The 24,261-nt window shown below is 42.5% G+C and overlaps 1 long non-coding RNA gene across 1 annotated transcript; it reads right to left on the bottom strand.

The window, feature by feature from the left end:
- Positions 1-2,178: 2,178 nt before the first annotated feature.
- LOC116971737 lies at positions 2,179-12,279 on the bottom strand. Its single transcript, XR_004411598.1, has 3 exons — positions 12,254-12,279; positions 8,475-8,477; positions 2,179-2,198 (listed from the first exon to the last, which is right to left on the bottom strand). It is a non-coding gene; the product is annotated as an uncharacterized LOC116971737 (long non-coding RNA).
- Positions 12,280-24,261: the final 11,982 nt, after the last annotated feature.

Raw genomic sequence — 24,261 nt, 5'->3', positions numbered from 1 at the left:
AAGGATATGGCCCAAATGCAGGGAACTAGAACTACAGTAGCTCAGGAAGGCACATTGGTCAGCATGGATGAGTTGACCAATGGGTTGAGCAAGGGCCTCGACCTGAAACATCACCCATTCCTTCTCTCCAGAGATGCTGCCTGTCCCGCTGAGTTACTCCAGCTCTTCGGTTGAGCAAAAGGACCATTACTACCAAAACCTTGACTATGCTTTTAAATGTTACCGTACAATTTTCTAATGATTGGACACCCACGGACCTTTGGTAGTGTCGGACAGGCACATTTTCAAATCTAGTGGATGTTAATCATATCAATGCCACAACTCATTTTGGCTATGTAAACTTGTTGCCTTTGCATCTCAGGTCCCAGCCGATACCAGATATATGTGGTAAATGCTACCACAGTACTGACTAGGCAAATGAGACGCAGTTATCTAAATAACATTGGCTCACCAAAACTTCTTATTAAGCTCCTCAACTGGTTGAGCACTGACACTGCCCACACCCTCAGTCACCCGCCCCACCTTTCCAAGTCAATGTAAGAACAATTTGCTAATCTGACTGCCAATTGAGTGGGCAACCTATTGACATTATGAACAATCTCTTGCAATAGTCATAGTCATACAGCCGGGAAACAGGCCCTTTGGCCCAACCTGTCCATGCCCAATAAGTTGCCCTATATAAGATCATCCCACTCTCCCGCATTTGGCCCAAATATCTCACAACCGTTCTTATCCTATCCATGTACCTGTCCATGTTTCTTTTTAATGTTGTGATTGTATTTGTCTCATAGTCATACAGCACAGCCCTTTTACCCAACTTACCCATGCCGACCAAGATGTCCCTTCTCCGACTGTCCCACCTGCCTGCGTTTAGCCCATATTCCTTTCAACCGTTGCTATCCATTTCATGTTCAAAAGTATTTTAAATGTTGTTATAGTATCTGCCTGAACCACTTCCTCTGGCAGTTTGTTCCATATACCCACCACCCTCTGTGTGAAAAAAAATTGCCCCTTAACTTTCTATTATTTTTATTCCCTCTCACCTTAAAGTTATATCCTCTGGTTCATGATTCCCTTACTCCGGGTAAAAGACTGTGCATTTGCCCTAACTATTCCCCTCGTGATCTTAAACACTTCCGTCTCAACTATTTTCTCAGGCAATAAACCTGAAAGAATCTACAGGAATTCCACATTTCATGGTACCTTGTCCCAATTTGATCAGAAAACCTAACAACTCTCCATGCTCTGAACTTTGCCTCACACCTTCAAACACGTGACTTGCCATGTGAACCTACATATGCCAGATTTATTTGTGTGCCTCAGCAGCTGTCTGTTAAAGTCTGCTGTGTAAGCCCTTTGGACAATGAATGTGTTTGATACACAGCAGGCACTCATTGAATGGCAGAAGTGATAGTTTGAGTCATTTTCCTGTTGCTGTAGCAACTAACAAAATGATACCTGGCTGTTGAGAAAGGCATTGCTTTTAAATTTAGTAAACATGCCATAATAAATGAATTGAGAAACACTCCAAATTCGCATTGTTCTTCCTTCAAAGCAAAACGTGGTGCAAGAATTAATTTTCAGCCTTTGATTACACAATAACCATTCTTTTGATCTCTTTCAGATTTTTTTAAACTAAGAATGAATTTTGTGATTTTTAGGAATTTCAACGTTCGGGAAATGAGCATCTTTCCATGCTATACATTTAATAAGCACTTGAAGATTAAATACTGAGTAAATCTTCCATTAAACTGTTGTAATAGACCTTAACTCAGTTCAGCACAGCAGCATGCCTTTACAGTATATTTCACATCTCAAGGCCTCCCTTGTCAAAATGACCCACTCCTTACAACATTATATTAATTTATAGTTGCATTTTAGAGATCAGATCCCTTTGGCATCAAGAATTTCTGATGAACTTATAGCCATTGAAAAATAACATCTCAAAATGATCTCAAGAAACAGACACTGCCTCAATCTTTTAGTTTAGGAGCCGTTGACATTTGTTACATTTCAGTAAACTATTATTTCCAATATGTGTAAAATTACTCGACAAATTTTCAGAAGAACAAATTAACCATTCATTCTCTACTATTACATTTTGTATGTAGGGTGTATTGCAAATTAGATTGCAGAGTTAATAAAGCTTCCATTAAAAGACACAAAAAGCTGGAGTAACTCAGCGGGACAGGCAGCATCTCGAGATTGAAGGAATGGGTGACGTTTCGGGTCGAGACCCTTCGTCTGAATGGGTAACGTCTCGACCCGAAACGTTACCCATTCCTTCTCTCCAGAGATGCTGCCTGTCCCGCTGAGTTACTCCAACTTTTTGTTTCTATCTTCGGTTAAAACCAGCATCTGCAGTTCCTTCCTACACAAAGCTTCCATTAAACCTAGCCTTAACTTCTGGTCCCTCTCACACATTGTTACACATGCCTCATTGGGGACAGTTGCGCTGTGAAAATTACAACCCTAATAGACAATAGACAATAGACAATAGATAATAGGTGCAGGAGTATGCCATTTGGCCCTTTGAGCCAGCACCGCCATTCAATATGATCATGGCTGATCATACCCAATCAGTACCCCGTTCCTGCCTTCTCCCCATATCCCCTGACTCCACTATTTTTAAGAGCCCTATCCAGCTCTCTCTTGAAAGTATCTAGAGAACCTGTCTCCACTGCCCTCTGAGGCAGAGAATTCCACAGACTCACCACTCTCTGTGAGAAAATGTGTTTCCTCATCTCCATTCTAAATAGCTTACTCCTTATTCTTAAACTGTGACCCCTGGTTCTGGACTCCCCCAACATCGGGAACATGTTTCTTGCCTCTAGTGTGTCCAAGCCCTTAACAATCTTATATGTTTCAATCAGATGCCCTCTCATCCTTCTAAACTCCAGAGTGATCAAGCCCAGCTGCTCCATTCTCTCAGCATATGACAGTCCCGCCTTAAATTAACCTTGTAAACATACGCTGCACTCCCTCAATAGCAAGAATGTCCTTCCTCAAATTAGGGAACTAAAACTGCATACAATAATCCAGGTGTGGTCTCACTAGGGCTCTGTACAACTGCAGAAGGACCTCTTTGCTCCTATATTCGATTCCTCTTGTTATAAAGGCCAACATGCCATTCGCTTTCTTCACTGCCTGCTGTACCTGCATGCTTAATATAAAAATTATGTTGGGCTTGTGAAGTTCCAAGGACTCAATGTCATTCCTGACCTCATCTCCTGGAAGTTACTTAACCTTCAAAATGAAAAAAATATATATTATCTTTGAAATAAATGGTATGTTAATTATAGCAAGCAAAAATCTTAACTTCACACTTTTTTAAGTGAACTTCAACTGGATCCATTGATGTGTAAGGACAGCAGTTTATCTTTGATCATTGTAACAAAAAAATACCATTGTATTTGATCCCAATGAAATCAACATAAAAGAAGACTGAGAGGAAACTAAGGCAACTAATATCATGTCAGACACAAAAGGCTGGAGTAACTCAGCCTTTTGTAAAGTTTCGGGTTGAGACCCTTCTTCAGACTGAAGAAGGTTTGAAGAAGATTCTTGACCCGAAACGTCACCTATTCCTTTTCTCCAGAAATGCTACCTGACCTGCTGAATACTCCAGCCTTTTGTGTCTGTCCTCGGTTTAAACCAGCATTCGCAGTTCCTCCCTACACATAAATAATACCCTGTTCGATTAACATGAAGAAACTTTGCAGTTATAAAACTTGTCGAAACAAAAGAAAAGTTAGAATTTCCTCAATATTGTGTAAAGTATTTTAAACTACATTAAACTTCTTCTTCTTGCGTATGGCATGCACAGCCTAAAGTTGTAGGTCAACTTGTTCTATTTGATCTGTTTGTGCATGTCGGGTTGATTACATTAGTCGAAACAGGGTGGACCACGTGAAGGTTGCAATCTCCCATCCTAACTACATTAATGATAATCCATGCTTTAATAACAGTACCACATCAAATCTAATACAATGAAATGATGGCCTCAGAGGTTAAAAATAACTTTTAAATAACTAATATTCCTGTTTAGACATCACAAGATGTCAAATACGTACACCATTTGAACTTTTGTCAAAGTATAATCATAAGAATTCAGATAGCCACATGGATATTCAGGACATTGTTTTACTATGCAATTTATATACTGATTGGTGGAACATGGTGGTATACATGGTGGAAATAGATGTTCCATATTCCAATAATCTGAGGTATATTAGGCATGAATTTGAAGTCCGATTGCAAACATCCACAGTCTGTGTGACTTGATGGACTCTAGTCAGTGTAATGTTTTCTCCTTTAATATACTGGCAATGGTACAATTGAGTAACTTGCTAGACCAAGTTAGAAGGCATTTTTGAGTCAAGCATAGTTGGTGGAGTCTCATTTTGGTCAGACAAGGTAAGGATGGTAGATTTCCTGCCCTGCAGGACATTAGCGAACCAAGTGTTCCCTTTTAATAAAATTCCATTTCTTTTCTTGTTACTTCACACTAATTTGAAATGCTTCCTTGCAAACTCTTTTGCAGGGTCAATTTATTTCAAGATCAGCAGTCTGCCGCTGCTCCACTTACAACTACCGCAAGCTGGTATCAGTGCACAAACCCACAAAACAACCATTGTAATTAAAATAAAGCTATCAGGTGCACTCATGCCCTTCAGAATAGAAATATATAGCATCCTTACTAGGTCTGGCCTGCATGTGATTTCAGAAAACACAACAACTTGGTTGATTGTGAACCTTTCTCTAAGATGGCAACACATGTTGTCCTCACCAATGACGCCCACATCCTGTGAATGCATAAAATTAAATGCAAGCAACTCTGAAGTCAGAACGCCGAGGTCATGTATCTTTGCAATACTTTGAAGTTTTGAGGAAAGTGATCAGCCTACAAAGCAGTAGAGTTCTGCAAAAGTGCAATCCTCACCATTTGCAAAGGACATGATTGTTTCAATGCAGTATACAGAATGTAGAAATGTGTGTTCAACTAATGAATGTTAAGTTTAAATCCAAGTCACTGTATGCTTATATTTGTATAGTTTGGACATACAGCATGGAAACAGACCCTTTGGACCACCATGCCAACCATCAATCCCCGGTGAACACAAGTTCCATGTTATCCCACTATATCATCCAGTCCCTACACACTGTGTGTAATTTACAGAGGTCAATTCACCTACAAACCCAGACGTCTTTGGAATGTGGGAAGAAACCTGAGCACCCGGAGAAAACCCACGTGTTCACAGGGAGAACGTGCAAACTGCACACGGACAGCACCCAAAGTCAGGATTGAATCCGGGTCTCTAGTGCTGTGATGCAGCAGCTCTACCAGCTGTGCCATTCCCAATCATTTACTGTCAAATGTAGAACAAAGACAGAGTCACGGAGCCATAGATCCACTGGAAAGGTAAAAATACTGTTTTTGCTCCAGTCAACCATTAATGAGGAATATCTTTAGTACAGCAATATAGATTTGCTGAATATTTTAAAATAACAATAATATTGTAAAGATATTTAATCATTTAATTCAGTTTGAGCTGGCGGGTTTTTAAAAATAGCGGCTGCCGGCTCTGCCGCGACTGCGACTGCTGTGGCAGAATGGGACTCCACTGGATCAGGCGGCTGTTCGGAGCATCTGACGGGCAATGCCTGTACAGATTGAAGCTCCGAAAAGGAGTCAGCCAGAGGCCTGATGAGGCAACACCTGGTTCAGGGTTGCTTTCTATTTCCTACCTAAGAAGATCCGTTGATGCTCCAGAAGGGAGCAAGGACTCTCCCGCTCAGCAGAAGGGAAGCAATACCTGGCTCAGGGTTGCGTTATAATATTTCCCGCTCAGAAGAGGGGAGTGTTGGAGATTCTTACATAGGTGACTCCAACTATGTAGATATCGATAAGGGTATCTAATCCATGAACTAATGGGGTATATGCTTCATTTTTAATCATATGAAGGAGCTACCGGCTCTTGTCAAATTTTTGCCATCCCTTTGGGGATAGGAGATTCACTGGAGGAAAATCTGGCTAAACGTATCTGGGAAATATGCCAGTTCAGATAACTGCCAGATTTTTGGATGTTCCATCCGTCAATTTCATCAGTTGGGATTTCCCAGTGATGATTTGTAGGCAAGAATTATGTCAGCAAGTCCAAAAACCGCTCTGGTGTCTTTACGGCCTTTTGCAAGTCAGTAGATGGGTCTCAACACTCGGAAGTGCAGAAAGCTGCATTATCACTTATCTGTAATACACAGTTGGGGCTATTGCCTTCACAAGATGTTATAAGGCATGAGATAATTCCCAAAATGGCTCATTTTTACAGGGCCAGTAACATGCAGCCTGCATAGTATCTCTTCAGAGAGGACTTATGTAGCAAGTTGAAGACTTGCAGAGGAATTTTAGGCGGCTGCGGGGGTGGAGTACCATTCTATGTGGGTAAAGCTCCAGTATTCCGGTGGGTTTTCACCCTGTATTCAAGGAGCAGGAAGCGCCATTGAAATTCCGGAAAGGAGCAGTCGGGAGTCATTAGCTGTCCTCGCAAGAACAGCTTGTTGAACCAGGTTTGCAGTAATGGCAGGCGTGATCTGTCCACTGAGCCGCTGAGGCTTTGAAGGAGCAGCTGGCCAAAGGAGCAGCCTGTCGATTCCAGGCTGGGAGAAACTGGCAGCGCGATCTGCACAGTCAGCTCCAGCAAAAGCTTCAAAAAAGGCAGAAGGCCGCAGGAGTAGCCTGTTGAGGCAGGCTCAGAGTTATGGCAGGCGTGGCCTGTTCAGTGAGTTCCGCTAGGCTCCGAAGGAGCAGAAAGGGTCGAAGGAGCGCACTGTCAAACCAGGCTGGGAATAACTGGTAGCGTGACCTGCACAGTAAAGCTCCAGCAAGGCTCTAAAGAGGCTGTAGGCCGAAGAAGTAGTCTATCCCATTGGGCTCAGAAATGCTGGCAGGCGTGCCTTGCACAACAATATCGCTTTTGAGCTCCGGAAACGAGCTGTTTGACAAGCATGGGGCTGAAGTTGTGGTCAGAAAGGGTCTGCAATGGAACTTCGCTGAAGCTCCAACAAGCAGGTCGACCTGGGCTTAGAGACGCTGGCAGGTAAGGTCTCTTTACTAACCTCCGTTGAACTCTGAACTGGAGCCGTCTGTCGGCCTGGGTTTGGATTTATTGTCAGAATGGGCTGTCTAGTATTTTTCACTGTCTCTGGAGTAGATCAGGTTGATGCAGAGACATTGGCAGGGTGCCTTGCATAGCAACCTCTGTAAGTTCCAAGTAGGAACAGCTTGGCTACCCTGGGTCAGGGTAGACCATCTCGGAACTGGCTGGCCATATGGAACATAATGACCAGGGAAGAACTGCCTCAACATTTGTGATTGAGGTTATCAGGCTGCTCAGTAGAGTGAGGTAGTTTGAGGTTTCCCTCAACACATGCTTAATTCTTTCAGCTCAGTTAATAGAGTTGCCAGTTCATTGGAAACATCTTTGCCATCCTCTCTGGGATAGGTAGCTACCAGCAGAAAGCCGGTCTGGCATGTAGCACTTTTTATCTGACCTGCAGGTTCATGTTGTGAATAAAAAATATACATATAATAATCTGTAGGCTCTCAATACCAGTATTCCTGATTGAGTGGCTGGTCGAAGATTGTGTTGCGCACACTGAAGACTGAGACAGGTGGTTTCAGTCAGAGGACTGCGGAGCAATTCCTGGTTCAGGGTTGCATTATGCTATTTTTTCCCTCTGAGGAAGAAGGCTGAGTATTTGTGGTGACTCTGACAGTCATGAGTTGACAGGGAACTCGTATTCCTACATAGATACATAGAAACATACAAAATATTGCAGGAGTAGGCCATTCGGCCCTTCAAGCATGCACTGCCGTTCAATATGATCATGGCTGATCATCCAACTCAGTATCCTGTACCTGCTTTCTCTCTATACCCCCTGATCCATTTAGCCACAAGGGCCACATCTGACACCCTCTTAAGTATAGCCAATGAACTGGCCTCAACTACATTCTGTGGCAGAGAATTCCAGAGATTCACCACTCTCTGTGTAAAAAATGTTTTTCTCATCTCAGTCCTAAAAGATTTCCCCTTTATCCTTAAACTGTGACCCCTTGTTCTGGACTTCCCCAACATCGGTAACAATCTTCCTGCATCTCGCCTGTCCAACACCTTAAGAATTTTGTAAGTTTCTATAAAATCCTTCCTCAATCTTCTAAATTCTAGCAAGTACAAGCCGAGTCTATCCAGTCTTTTTTCATATGAAAGTCCTGACATCCCAGAAATCAGTCTGATGAACCTTCTCTGTACTCCCTCTATAGCAAGAATGTCCTTCCTCAGATTAGGAGACCAAAACTGTACGCAATACTCCAGGTGTGGTCTCACCAAGACCCTATACAACTGTAGTAGAACCTCCCTGCTCCTATACTCAAATCCTTTTGCTATGAATGCTAACATACCATTCGCTTTCTTCACTTCCTGCTGCACCTGCATGCCTACTTTCAATGACTGGTGTACCATGACACCCAGGTCTCGTTGCATCTCCCCTTTTCCTTATCGGCCACCATTCAGGTAATAGTCTACTTTCCTGTTTTTGCCACCAACGTGGATAACCTCACATTTATCCACATTATACTGGATCTGCCATGCATTTGCCCACTAACCCAGCCTATCCAAGTCATCTTGCAGCCTCCTAGCATCCTCCTCACAGCTAACACTGCCCCCCAGCTTCGTGTCATCTGCAAACTTGGAGATTTTGCATTCAATTCCCTTGTCCAAATCATTAATATATATTGTAAATAGCTGGGGTCCCAGGACTGAGCCTTGCGGTACCCCACTAGTCACAGCCTGCCATTCTGAAAAGGACCCGTTAACTCCTACTCTTTGCTTCCTGTCTGCTAGCCAGTTCCCTATCCACATCACTACTGAACCCCCAATACCGTGTGCTTTAAGTTTGTATACTAATCTCTTATGTGGGACCTTGTTGAAAGCCTTCTGAAAGTCCAGGTATAACACATCCACTGGTTCACCCCTATCCACTCTACTAGTTTTTTCACGGATAGAGCATCTCATGGAAAAGATGCTCCACCATGATATGCTCCAAGGAATGGAGTCATATCAGCGCGGGTCTCGGGGGCCCGCGGCAGTGCCTGGTGCAGGGCTGCATTATATCTCCCTCTCTGAGGAGGGGAGTGTAGGGAAGAAGAAAAAAAAGGAGGGTTTTTCTCCATGGGTATGTCCTCGGGAGAAAAAAAAATGAGCATACCAACAGAGCATCGATTTGCACAGCTAGTCCTGGCGGCTGCTGAAGGAAGCAACCTGACAACCCCAACTCAGAGTGAGTGCCAAGTCTTGGGCATCTATGTCAGACAAGATTGCGACTCGTCGCAGTTAAAGAACGCTACATCTTAAGGCATGTGAGGCAGGAGCTCCTGGTTCAGGGTTGCAAATTTCCTCCCACTCAAATGATGGAGTGGCAGAGAGAGTGCTACAGGAGTATGCACATGTGCCTGAAGCAACGCCTGGTTCAGGGTTGCCATTCCTCCCACTCGGTTGAAAGCAGTGATGGAGATGGTGCTAAAATTCATGCACACATGCCTGAGGCAGCTCCTGGTTCAGGTTGCATAAGTCCTCTCATTCGGATGTATGAAGGATAAAGATGGCCGAGGCAGCCCCTGGTTCAGGTTGCATAAGTCCTCTCATTCGGATGTATAAAGGATGAAGATGGAGCCATATATATTATAAGACCATGGGAGATGGTGTCGCAAACCATGCTTGGTACAAAGACATGCACAGACAAATTGAGGATACAGATGGTGACACCTGGTTCAGGTGCAATTACTCCCACTCTAAAAAGAGTGTCTAAGGTTAGTATGGATTAACTCCAAACAGGAACCCGAATATGACTATGTGCCGGGGTCCCAGGCTTAATGCATAATGCACGACAATCGCATGAGGGAAAGTGATGTGCTTTGCCTCTAAAAATTGCTGCTCCATCAGAGACGGACTAGCCACTACAAGAAAAGTTGGTCAGCAGCATCAGCGATCTAATGGAAATTACAACATGGACAGAGTCTGCGAATAAAATTTTGCTGGAACTCCAGCAAAGGTAAGGGACCTGGAGTTAGAGACACTGGTAAGTAGGTCTCATTATTCACCTCCATGAAAGTTCACTGTGGTGGACGAACAGTATTCAGCATTGCTTCACTAACTTTCATCAGAAAAGCTTCAGTTATATTACAAACTGATGCTAGTGCTCAAAGATGGGAAATTACTAATACCATCTCTAGTTACAGAGGTGATGGGATTTGCATGAGTTACCAATTCTTCAGTTATATGGTATCAACTACGTATAGACATTAGGTGCATTCTATGGGATAAAGATTTTGTGCGAAAATGCATAATCTGCATGCTCAAGTCCAAGTTGATACACTTGGTGGTGTCATATGTAAATAGCAATGGGTGCAATCTAGTCAAATTATCCGGTGATAGTTTACCTAACCTCATTTGGCACTGGTGTATCATCACGTAAAATCAATGTCAAAACAGAATGGTGGTTGGATCACTTGTTGGTTCATGGAACACCAGATCGAGTGTTTGCATCCAGGCTCAATCACCAGTTGCAGTAAGAGAAGGAAAAAAAAAATGTAGCATGGCAGTAGCGAAAGATGAATTCTCGCTACATTGGGGAGGAATGTCTTCCTCCATTTTATCTCATCAGTCAGGTTGCAAAAAATTCAGCAAAATCCCGCTTCAGTCATTTTTGTAGTGACTGGCCTATGCAGCCATGATTCCCGCTGATGTTGGGAATGATAATAGAACCTTATATGGTTATTTCTAACATAGAATTGCTGGTTCAGCCCGTGACTCGGGCAACCATCCAATGCATGATAAAATCAATTCATTGACTTGCATACCCTGAAAAGACTGTTCCTGGGGCTCAGATTGTTAGGCCGAACCATGGACGTGCTCACTGCAGATTGCAAGGAAGCTGCGACTAGGCAGGATGGTTACATCTGCAGACAAAATAACAATTCATGTTCATGGCTTAGTCAAACAGAGCAGACCAGGGGAATCAGGTCTCAAACTAGATTTTGGGCATACCCCACGGACCTTCGGTTGTATGTGATCACATCTACTACAATACGTGAAGGTCGCTCAAGCCTTAGGGGCACTGATCTAGCAATGTTTGTTAGTTACATAAAACCTCATAAGAAGGTATCAGTACAGACCATCTCCAGGTGGTTAAACAAGTTCTGGCTTGTGCAGGAGTGAACACTGACATTTTCACATCTCACTCCACCAGGGCTGCAACAGTTTCAGCAGCAGGGTTATGGAGTTCTGCTGTACCACATCCTAGCGACTGCAGGATGGTCAAACGAACGATCTTTCCAAACATTTTTGTAATAAACCCATTGCCAGACCAGGGGTATTTGCCAACTCTATTTTTAGTTCTGTTTATAGTTTCCTCCTGGATGAGAGGGGTTACTATTGTCATTTTGTTCATTAAAAAGCATCAGCATGTCCAAATCTATGTCATGTCTGAATGCATTATTAATGTTCACTCATCCTTGGTCAATTGATGCAGTGAGTGATGCATGGACTCGTTCCACGGCATGAAATCACAGAGCTTCAAAATCTTCACGTAGTCACTCACGTGACTCCAAAGTAAAATAGCAAGATTAAACGAGAACTTACCAGTTTGAAGTTTGATCTTTATTTTATGAGGAGTTACGTTGAGGGATTACGTGCCCTCCACTCCCAATCCTCTCTCCTAAAGATCAGCTGGTAGTTCTAGTTTCTCGAATCTTACTATATTCAGTTCATCAACTGTTATCTGTGATTTCACACCGCTGCTTTGAAGCTTGACGCGCATGCGGGCTGAATCAATCATCCATTTTATCCCGCATTCCAAGAGTACTGCCTTGTACTCTTACTCTTAACTACCTCATTATGTTATTCTGTTTTGTTCTGTCATATTATTTTGCAATGGTCGGATTTTGCCCCACAATCTTGCACCATTCCGCATTTTCCACTTGTTGTATTTATCTTTGCTCTATTTACTCTGAGAGCTTCAGGTTTGGGCCTTAATCTGATAAGAGATTAGTGTCAAATCAAGTCAAATTGAGTTTATTGTATAATGCACAAGTACAGTGGGGCAGACAAAATGTGTAGGAAGGAACTGCAGATGCTGGTTTACACCGAAGAGAGACACAAAATGCTGGAATAACTCAGCAGGTCATGCAGCATTTTACTGGAGAGACGAAATGGGGCATTTCAGCTTGAGAACTTCTCCAATGCTGAGCTGTACTTAATGAAAAGCAGTGTGCAAAGCCAGTGTAATAGCATCTGACATTGACCTGTTGTGACGATAGGCAAATTGAAGCAGATCCAGGTCATTTCCACAGCAGAAGTTGATTCACACCATAACCAACCTCTCAAAGCATATCATTACAGTGGATGTGAAATACAAAACCCTTCTAGTTACTATATCTGAGGAAGGATGTGCTGGCCATGGAGAGGGTCCAGAGGAGGTTTACCTGAATGATCCCAGGAATGAGTGGGTTAACATATGATGAGCATTTAACGGAAACGAGCCTGTACTCGCTGGAGTTTAGAAGAATGAGGGTGACCTCATTGAAACGTACCGAATAGTGAAGAGCTTGGATGTGGAGCGGATGTTTCCACTAGTGGGAGGCTGATCGATGAGAGCAAAGAGGGGGCTGCCTTGAACTAAGAGGGATCCGGTGGGCGGGCAGCTGACAAATAATTGGGAAGCGGCAGTGGGCAGCCGAGAACTAACAGGCAGCCGGGTACGAAGGGTGGGCCGGCTGGCCACCTGCGGCTACCTACGGCAACAAGCCTGGTTAACCACTGCGGGAGATAACACTGCACCAATACCTTTTTAAACTTTGTCTGTAACAGACTCAATGTGTACTGCCTAAGTGAAGTCTGCTGTATGATTTTATCGGATGGTATGCAAAAACAAAGAACTTCACTGCACTTAGATACGTGACAATAAATTATTATTGGATCATTGAACTAATAGCATTAAATATTTTTGACATTCAGAAATTTTCAAAAGCAACATACGCTACAATGAGTATTGCTAAAATTAGAGAACAGATTCGAACCATTTGAAATTCTGAGGCTGCCATTTGAATTGTATGCCAAGCACTGGACCAAAAAGCTTGTTAAGTAGAAAATCATTCAAGGGATGAGTATTTATGAGCCATTGTTAGAGGTTGTGTGATAAAATAAGTTGTAATGGTTTTGGAACCTCACGAGAAGGTGAGACATTCTTGTATGCACCTTGATGGAGACTGTTGCAGAGAGAAAGGTACAGAGGGTAAAAATGGTTTTAAAAAAAAACATTTTCAAGGACTAACCAAGACTTTGCAAAGCTAGTCTGTGTGTAGTGGAGTGGAGTAAGGTAATTACATCTTCTCAAAAGGACACAAAGTGCTAGAGTAACTCCGTGGGTCAGGCCGTATCTCTGGAGAACATGGAGAGGTGACATTTCAAGTCTAAACCCTTTTTCTGATGTGCTTCAAAAGTGGCAGCAGTTTTAAGACTGACCAGATTGAAATGTAAAGTGTTCAAGAAGGAACTGCAGATGCTGGAAAATCGAAGGTACACAAAACAGCTGGAGAAACTCAGCGGGTGCAGCAGCATCTATTGAGCGAAGGAAATAAGCAACGTTTCGGGCCGAACCTTCTTCAGACTGATAGGGGGTGGCGGGGAGAAGGAAGGAAAAAGGAGGAGGAGGAGCCCGAGGGCTGGGGGATGGGAGAAGACAGCCCGAGGGCTAAGGAAGGGGAGGAGACAGCAAGGGCTAACAAAATTGGGAAAAAACAGTTAATTGGCTTCTGTAAATTGTAAATTGTCCCCAATGTTAGTGTTGGCGTACGGGGTGATCACTGGTTGGTGTGGACCCGGTGAGCCGAAAGGCCTGTTTCCATGCAGTATCTCTAAAATCTAAATTCTAAAATGTTGTGAGGAATCTAGAGCATTTGTGGAAACAGGGAGAACAGCCACAGGGGGAGCATGTACATTACACAGAGATAGTACTGGAAGTCAGGACTGAACCTTCATCAATGGGATTGAGAGACAGCGGGTCTACCAGCTTCCCTCTGTTTTTTAGTTGACCTTTAGCTTCTCTGGTTGATGGCTTAAACACCCTCAAGACATTCACACAGACAGCAGAGTTAGCCATTTTACAGAACATATTAGAATACATTTTGAAGGTAAAATCTCATCACAGCATCTAGGGAATATAAATTCAAATTATGGAATAAAAAACTACAATGGTTACTAATAACTACTGGACTGCTGTAAAAGTCCACTTGGTTAATTAATGTCCTTCAGGGAAGGAACTCTGCTGAATTTATGTGGAAAGGTTTATAGACCCACCAATGTAGATGGCTCTTAACTGGTTTCTCGGATTCCCTGTCAAGCCATGAGTTCAGGGATTAATTAGAGATGGACAATAAACGTTGGGTTTTCTGGTAGCGACGGCATACTGTGAACGAACAAAATAAAACAGGCCAGGTTACTGTTGTGGAATTTATCAAGCTTAGGGGCACTGAGATTTGGATTAAATGACAATGCAGCCAAGATATTTGCAAGCTGAATCCAGCTTAAACAACGTTGGTTTTTCGTGCATGAAAAGAAACTTTAACTGATGTTTGTGTGCAGCTCTGACCACATGGCCCAAGAGAATTTACAATCCCCCTAAGATCTTATTACAGTGTTCAATTTAGGATCATGAAGTTGAATCTTATCAGAAAACGAATAGCAATGTGAATGTGAATACTGGGATATTCCTTATATATTATGTTGTTTTACGGTATAGCAAATCTAAAGGAAAATTTAAAAAAACATATATAACCGTGTATAACCTTCATACAAAATGAATATTTGGGAGGCTGTTTAAATAAAATATTTCAAAAGCATTAACCACTGCCCTCTAGTGCTTTTGGAAGTGAGGGGAATTGTGGTTTTTAATAGTGACACTGCTTTATTTCTCCTCACATTTTTATTCGGAAAGAAACAGATCATTAGGTTGAAAAAAAAGGAATGACAAAGATATCCACTTTTATCATACTCCACAAACTCAGACAATGTTGTTGATATGTTAGAATTGAATGTGTTTTAGAATTGAATATTTACAAACCAAATTTGGGCAGGACTGTGTGCTAAAATATTCTGCAATTCAGTGTGACAAAGATTAGCTCATATTTTTAAGTTGATAAACGTAGAAACAATAGAAAAATAGGTGCAGGAGTAGGCCATTCAGCCCTTCGAGCCAGCACCGCCATTCAATATGATCATGGCGGATCATCTAAAATCAGTACCCCGTTCCTGCTTTTACCCCGTATCCCTTGATTCCTTTTAGCCCCAAGAGTTAAATCTAACTCTCTCTTGAAAACATCCAGTGAATTGGCCTCCACTGCCTTCTGTGGCACAAAATTCCTCAGATTCACAACTCTCTGGGTGAAAATATGTTTCCTCATCTCAGTCCTAAATGGCCTAGCCCTTATTCGTAAACTGTGACCCCTGGTTCTGGACTCCCCACAACATCGGGAATATTTTTCCTGCATCTAGCCTGTCCAAAACTTTAAGAATTTTATATGGTCCTCTAAGATCCCCTCGCACCTTCTAAATTCCAGTGAATACAAGCCCAGTCGACCCATTCTTTCATCATACATCCATTTTGCCATCCCGGGAATTAACCTGGTGAACCTACGCTGCATCCCTCAATAGCAATAATGTCCTTCCTCAAATTAGGAGACCAAAATTGCACACAATATTCCAAGAGTGGTCTCACCAGGGCCCTGTACAACTGCAGTAGGACCTCTTTGCTCCTAAACTCAAATCCTCCCACAATGAAGGCCAACATGCCATTACCTTTCTTCACTGCCTGCTGTACCTGCATGCTTACTTTCAGTGACTGATGTACAAGCACACCCAGATCTCATTGCACCTCCCCTTTTCCTAATCTGACACCATTCAGAGAATCTGAAAAAGGGTCTCGACCAGAAACGTCACTCATTCCTTCTCTCCAAAGATGCTGCCTGTCCTGCTGAGTTACTCCAGCATTTTGTGATCCATCATTCAGATAATAATCTGCCTTCCTGTTCTTGTCACCAAAGTGAATAAACTCACATTTATCCACATTATACTGCCTGCCATGCATTTACCCACACACCCAACCTATCCCAGTCACCCTGCAGCCTCATAGCATCCTCCTCGTAGCTCACACTGCCACCCAGCTTTGTGTCATCTGCAAACTTGGAGATGTCACATTTAATTCCCTCGTCTAAATCGTTAATATATATTGTAAATAACTGGGGTACCAGCACCGAGCCTTGTGGCACTCCACTAGTCATTGTGCATCATGAAGCTGCTCGTAGAATATCAATCAAAAATAACTCACCACATTGCGATTTGATGCACAGCAGTTATAATTTACTCAGTCATTCAAACCAAATTTACACATTTAACTATAAACAATTTTTATCAAGAGAACCAAAAATAGAGAACTGCGGCCAAATGGCACAAGAGAGCAGGTAATAATGTAACAAATAGGTAAACCTGCAGTAAAGTAGGGAAGGCACAAGAATAATATCAAACACATTTTGCCAAGGGGAGTTTATGGTAAATAGGCAATGTAGATTAACTTTAAAAATAAGATAGAAATAGAAAGAAACAGAAAATAGAAAAATGAAAACCCGAGACAGAAAAGAAAAAGTAATGTTGAGTTGGAGATGAAGAATATAGCACAGATATATTGTGAATTTTTGAAAGCACTATGTAAATGCAAATTATTGTTTTTTTCCTCACTGTCGCACTGTCACAGCACATAAGCTGGAATATGTAACTGGGGCAAACATTATCCCCGGTTAAACACAGAGTGCTGGAATAACAGCAGGGCAGGCAGCATGGAGCATGCAGCAGGAGGGCATAGATAGATGAAATGTCATTTATTCTTGTCCTCCAGAGATGTTATGCAGTCCTTGGTACTGCAAATAAGTATTTCATTGTTACATTTCAGGATATATGACAATAAAATATTCTTGACTTTTAACCAGCACTTTACTTAAGATTCCTGCATTTTCAATTCTTTCTTGTGTCTCCATTCATCCCCAGTTGCCAGCAATAAGCAACAACTGGAGTATTGGCTGCAGATTCAGTTAATCTCCACTCATTCACTTCTGCCGAAACCAATAGAAAAAAAAAGACACAAAGTGCTGGAGTATCTCAGCAGGTCAGGCAGCAATTCTGGAGAACATAGATAGGTGACATTTCGGGTCGAGACGCTCCTGTCTTAAAATGTGTGTGCTTGTGCTTCTTCTGAGTACAATTGGTTACTGATATCCTAGCAAGCATTTGGCGCCTGCAACAAATTAGCTGTCTGATATTCTACAACATTGTGCCAGCTCGATCTCGATTATTTCAAGGAAACCAAAGGGGACAACAAGATTGATCTTAGGAGAACGTTGATGCCCCACAGACTCATACAACTGTATTAAGTGGCTGCGAACGGCTTGGATTAGAACTTAAGAAATAACATTTCTTTTTTATAATATTTTTTATAAGATTTGCTTCTGTGTGTACATACAGAAGTTGGTACGAGCAGTATCTCTGATAAATGAATGTAATCTGATTTACTAAAACCTAATAAAGTAAACCATTTTTTCTTCAGATACAATCGCTACAAGGTGCCTCACCAAGCATTAAGATTTCAATAAATGTTTTCAATGGAATGCTGTGTTGCATTTATCAGGCAATACAGTACAAGTAATAAAAAGGAAAAGAAATCCTGCAGAAAGATTGCACTCAAATTACTCGTCCTTCTTTCCCTGATTATTTTTGTCATTCTTTTGCAATAAATCAAAGTGATGACACTGATGAGTGTCTTAAGTCCATTGAGTAGATATGAACAGAAACCGATGCAGGCCATATGATGTCTCAAGAAGGGTGTCGACCCGAAATGTTACCCATTCCTTCTCTCCAGAGATGCTGCCTGTCCCGCTTAGTTACTCCAGCATTTTGTTGCAATCTTTGATTTAAATCAGCATCTAGTTCTTTCCTACATATGTAATGTCTAGTGTTTACATCATCATTCAGTAAGGTTATGACTGATCCTTTGCCTTGAATACTTTCCTGCCCTTCTCATCTGATTTCCTTTGAATTCAGTAATCTAGCCATGAATTTATTCTCAGCCCTGAATCAACTCATTGACTAAGCATCTGCAGCCGTTTGATGTAGAAAAACTCAAAGATTTACAAGTCATGCACACAGTAGCCTCTATTTAATAGTAATGGAAGGAATTAATGTTTAGAGTGTTAGATGGGGGCACCCGCCAAGTGGTCTCTTTGTCCTGGATGGTATAGAGTTATTTTGGGATTTCTGGAGCTCCACTCATCCATTCAAGTGAAGATCATTCAATTACATTCCTGGCTTGTGCCTTGTTGAAAAGCTTTGAAACATTGTATTGTATTGTATTGTATTGTATTGTATTTTAATGACCACACAGCCAGGCTGGTGGAATTTGTTATCAGTACAGCTCGATACAGGTTCCAACATTTCATCAAACATTAAACTTGTAACATAGATATACATACAGACAGACACATTTCATAATACATAAGGGCCATGCTTATTCGTATTTCCTCACCGTACAGAGTTTAAAAAGTTAATTGCAGTGGGAATGAAACTGTTTTTGAAGCGGTTTGTTTTGGAGGCAATTGACCTGTAACGCCTCCCAGAGGGCAGTAGCTGAAAGGCATAGCGTGCAGGGTCAGTGGGGTCAGAGATGACCTTGCGGGCTTTGTGAAGTGTCCGTTTGTGGTAAAGTGATTCAAGGGATGGTAGGGGTAAGCCAATAATTTTGGATGCTCTGTTTATGATGCGCTGTAATTTCTTCCGGAAGAGTGAGTCGAGACTGCCGAACCAGACTGTGATGGATGAAGTGAGGATGCTTTCGATGATGGCTGTATAGAAGCGGAGCATGAGATGAGACCTTACTCTGAACTTCCTTAGCTGTCGGAGATGGAAGTCTTTGCTGGGCTTTTCCGTAGATGTGGTCTGCGTTTGTCCTCCATTTGAGGTTGTTGCTGATGTGGGTTCCTAGGAGTTTGAAAGTGTCAGTGATGAAGATGGATTCACCTTTAATGAGCACAGGAGTTTTGGGGGATGGCTGGCGTCTTTGGTCGATGATGAGTTCTTTTGTTTTTGATGAGTTGAGTAAGAGATCATGGTCTGTGCACCAGGTCACTGCTTGGTTGACCTGTGCACGGTATTCAGTTTCTTGGTTGTTGGTGATGAATCCTATGATGGTTGAGTCGTCCGCGTACTTGTACAAGTTGACAGAGCTGTGGTGGGATATGAGCTGGTTTGTGTAAAGGGAGAAAAGCCAGGGTGAGAGAACACAGCCTTGGGGTGTGCCTGTACTGAGGAACAGAGGGGAGGATGTATTATTGTTGATCCTCACCCTCTGTTTCCTGTTCCAGAGAAAGCTGTGAATCCAGTAACAGATGCATGGGTCAATGTTCATGTCCAGTAATTTATTGAACAGTATGGCTGGGTTTATTGTATTGAATGCCGAGCTGAAATCCATGAACAGGATGCGGGCATATGTGTTTGCGGACTCCAGGTGGTTCAGAATGTGATGAGTTGCTAAGTTGACGGTGTCCTCAACTGACCTGTTGGCTCTGTATGCAAATTGGTATGGGTCCATGAGTGGGGTGGTGACAGTTTTCAGGTGATTGAGTATGATGCGCTCAAATGATTTCATGATTGCCGATGTCAAGGCAATGGGTCTGTAGTCATTGAGGCAGGAGATGGTCTTGGTCTTGGGAACCGGGATGATAATAGATTCTTTGAAGCAGTTGGGTACTGAGCTTTGACAGAGGGAGGTGTTGAACGTGAGTCACTTATCAAAGGATACCAATACTCTAACCTTCCTTCAGTATTTGCATACCACAGTATGTGTATGGCTGGTCCAGTTGAGCTTCTGATTAATGTTGACCCTCAGGACATTGATGATGGGGGACTCGGCAATGGAAATGCCAATGAATTATAGGAGTAGGTGCTAAAACTCTCTATAGTTTAAGATAGCCATTGCCTGGCACATTCCAACACAAATGTTGCTTGTCAATACAAGCCTGTGACAGTATGCTGTTTAGATCTTTTGCATATAGGCTTGGAGTGTTATACATAGAAACATAGAAAATTGGTGCAGGAGGAGGCCATTTGGCCCATCAAGCCAGCACCGCCGTTCATTGTGATCATGGCTGATCGTCCTCTATCAATAACCCGTGCCTGCCTTCTCCCCACATCCCTTGACTCCACTAGCCCCTAGAGCTCTATCTAACTCTCTCTTAAATCCATCCAGTGATTTGGCCTCCACTGCCCTCTGTGGCAGGGAATTCCATGAATTCACAACTCTCTGGGTGAAAAACTTTTTTCTCACCTCAGTCTTAAATGACCTCCCCTTTATTCTAAGACTGTGGCCCGTGGTTCTGGACTCGCCCAACATTGGGAACATTTTTCCAGCATCTAGCTTTTCCAGTCCTTTTATAATTATATATGTTTCTATAAGATCCCCCTCATACTTCTAAACTCCAGTGAATACAAGCCTAGTCTTTTCAATCTTTCCTCATATGACAGTCCCGCCATCCCAGGGATCAATCTCGTGAACCTACGTTGTACTGCCTCAATCACAAGGATGGCCTTCCTCAAATTGGGAGATCGAAACTGTACACAATACTCCAGATGTGGTCTCACCAGAGCCCTATACAATTATATTTGCGAAGAGATTTTAAATAGAATTGAACATTTATCAGTAAACATCACCATCTCTGCTGGTGAATGCATAATGTTATGGGAGGAAAATAATTGACAAATCAGGTAAAATTGGTTGAGTATAGTCCATTGCCCTGAACAATCCTTGCACTGAACTTGCAGTGATGGGAATATTGATCTCATACATCATCTTTTGTGTAAGCTATGGCTCCAGCCATTTCAGTTTCTTTTCACCTGGATTCTCATTGATTTCAGTTTTAATAAAACTGGAACTCATTATTTGCCAATCATACGGCTTAGTTCTGTCAAGATAATAATTTTATATTGTCAAGCAAATTGCTTTTACCTACAGATGGTTATACATATTAGTGAGGCCTGGCACACTCCATCATGGCTGGACCATTGTGTTAGTACAGCTGATGCACATGCCTCATTGGGGTGTATGAGCATTCTGTATGGAGCAGCAATGACTGATCATATACCTGTTGCCATGACAATAAATGTAAACATTTATTGACTATTTATTGTTGAACATTTATTGACTGTTGCTATGTCAATAAATGTTGAACATACCTGTGGTATCCAGAGATGGAAATAGTGTCCATAGAAAAACTGGACTGGTCAACCCTCACAAAGGAAGACATCCTAGCCTATTATGCTCATACAGCAATATTCATCTACCTAAAGATGCAATTATGTGTAGTAATGTTAATTGTAAGGATGTGAAGCATAGGAGAGATACCTGCTCCATGTATAATGTATAAGCGCTTTACCGTGCATTCAGAAAGTATTCAGACCCCTTCAATTTTTCCACATTTTGTTACTTTACAGCCTTATTTTAAATTATTTTTAAAATTCATTTTTTTAATCATCAACCTACACACAATACCCCAGAATGAAGAAGCAAAAACAGGTGTTTAGACATTTTTGCAAAGTAATTAAAAAGTAATAACTGAAATATCTTGTTAGCTTGTTACCAGACTCAATGTTAGCCTGTTAGTGCCAATTATTAAGGACAAAGCTGATAAAGTAGGCAGCTTAAATAATAACAGGCCCATTACTTTAGCCAACATACTGTCAAAAGTTCTAGAAAGAATTCTGCTGGATAGATTAAATGAGTTTGTTAACTCCACAGATAACCAGTTTGTTTTTAAAGCTAAACATGGCACTGACGTGTATATATGCCTTAAAGGAAATTGTAAATAAATATAGAGGTAAAAACTCATCAATTCTTATGTGCATTATTGATGCTTCCAAAGCCTTTGATCATGTTAATCATAGAAACTTGTTTGTTAAATTGAGTCAAAGAGGGGTACCTAAATACATTGTGAGAATTCTGGCTTACTGGTATGCCCATCAGATGATGCAAGAAAAATGGGGCAACAGGGTCTCAGCCCCATTTGGGGTTATCAATGGTGTCAGACAAGGGGGAATTTTGTTCCCTGTTCTTTTTAATCTTGATATTGATGATCTGTCCAAGCAATTGAAAACCTGTAATACTGGGTGCATGATTGGAAATACTTTAGTGAACCATATTATGTATGGTTATGTATCCAGATAATATTATGTATGCAGATGATCTTGTGGTCCTTAGTCCATCCTGTGCTGCTCCTTACTATACGTTCTGTGTATGGTGTGTAATATGATATTAAATATAATGCTGATAAGAGTGCCGTTATGATCTGTGGAGGATAAATGTCTAAAATGTCCTGATTTTAAATTGTGTGATAATGATCACACAAACTAGCATCAATGAGTAGATTATGGTTGAATAAGTGTTGTCAATGACACCTTCATCACTTTGTTGATGAGTGATTGTACACTGATTGGGTTATAGTTAGCTGTAAAGGATTTGTCCTGCATTTTTCGATAAAGTCTGACTGGGCAATTGTCTACATGATGCGAATGTCAGCTAACTGACTAGAACAGTTCTGCTGGAAACAGCTTATTCTGGAATGCAAATCTTCATGTTATTACTTTGTTGTAACTAGTTCTCTCAGACATGTTGACACCATAGGGAGTGAATTGAATTAGCTGAAGAATTCAGCAGAAGCTGCAAACCCACACCACTTTGGGTCTAAAAAGCCACACAAAACTAGAGTGAAAGGAACCCACACCATCAAAGGAAGAACATACAAACTCCACACAGACAGCACCTGAGGTCAGGATCGAACTCTGGTCTCTGGCGCTGCGAGGCAGTAGCTCCACCAGCTGCACCTCTAAAGATTTGAATACATAAGAGGAAAGTGTAAAATCCTTTTAGTAAAACACAAAGTGCTGGCAAAACTCAGCGGGTATGGAGGAATATCTGTGGAGGGCTGGGGCAGGCAACGTTTTGGGTCAGGACCATTCTTCAGACTTTTCCACTCCCATATGCTATTGGGAAGTTTACATTTCATTGTTACTTTGCTTCGGAAATCCTTTGTCAAATGATGATAAGACTTATAACTCTAGACAACCTTCTTCATGGGATTTCAATTGTGCCAGAATATGCTGCCATTGTTTGAACAGGTTGTATTTTACTTCGGAGTCACGTGAGTGATTCCGTGAAGAACCCGCTCAGCACGCATGCGCAGCATTACGTCCAGCAGAGCAATAGCGGCACAGCGGGAGTCGGGCGCTCCCGCTATGGAGGTGAAAGAACGGACCGTCAGGTAAGCTGACGTCGGGTTTTCTTTCACAGGGAGCCTTCTGCTTTCAGGCAGCGAAGAAAGGCTCTAGAACAAACCTGTCCCCCGCTCGACTCCACGGAGGAGCGTCCATCTGGGGGGGGGGGCAGCAACAGAACAGACCTGTCCCCCGCTCGACTCCACGGAGGTGCGTTCCATCTCGCGGGGCAGCAACAAGGCGGTAGGACCGCTTACCGGGCGGTCCGCTATACTCCGACACCGCGCCGAGCCCAGCCCGCTAGCGCCTGAGCAGTGGGCTGGATGTAAAGCCATGGAAGAGGCGTCCGCCCGGTGACTCCGACTTATCGGACGGGGACGTCTCTCCACCCAGGCGGGGGAGAGACAGCTGCATGAGCCGCTGGAGCGGCTCTTGGAGCAGGAGCTCCAGCGAGGAGCACCCCAGGAGGAGCGCTCTCACAGAGGGGGGTCAGGCACTTCCTCCACAGTGCCTTGTGCACTGTCCATTGCTTCCTCCTTTCCAGAGGATAGCTTTGGTGACCAGGACTGGGCTGGTCAAGAACAGGGGCAATGGCTGAAGATCTCGGGAGTATGCATTGTGTGCAGGAACAGGAAGAGCTGCTAGGTGTGGTGGACCGCTACGTGGAAACCCCACGTACAGGAGGCCGTTAAAAGCCTGACGTCAGCCATCACATCGTTTCTCCTCGTTCCATGGACAAATACGGAGATGACCACAACCTTCGTAAACAAGTCATAAGACCTGCCATAAAATCCTACATTGCGGGGTTGTGCATACCCCAGCCACTGTGCCAGACCCACTGCTC

Source organism: Amblyraja radiata, chromosome 4 (assembly GCF_010909765.2).
Source record: "Amblyraja radiata isolate CabotCenter1 chromosome 4, sAmbRad1.1.pri, whole genome shotgun sequence".
NCBI lineage: Eukaryota > Metazoa > Chordata > Chondrichthyes > Rajiformes > Rajidae > Amblyraja > Amblyraja radiata.
This window is presented reverse-complemented; position numbering and strand designations above follow the sequence as displayed.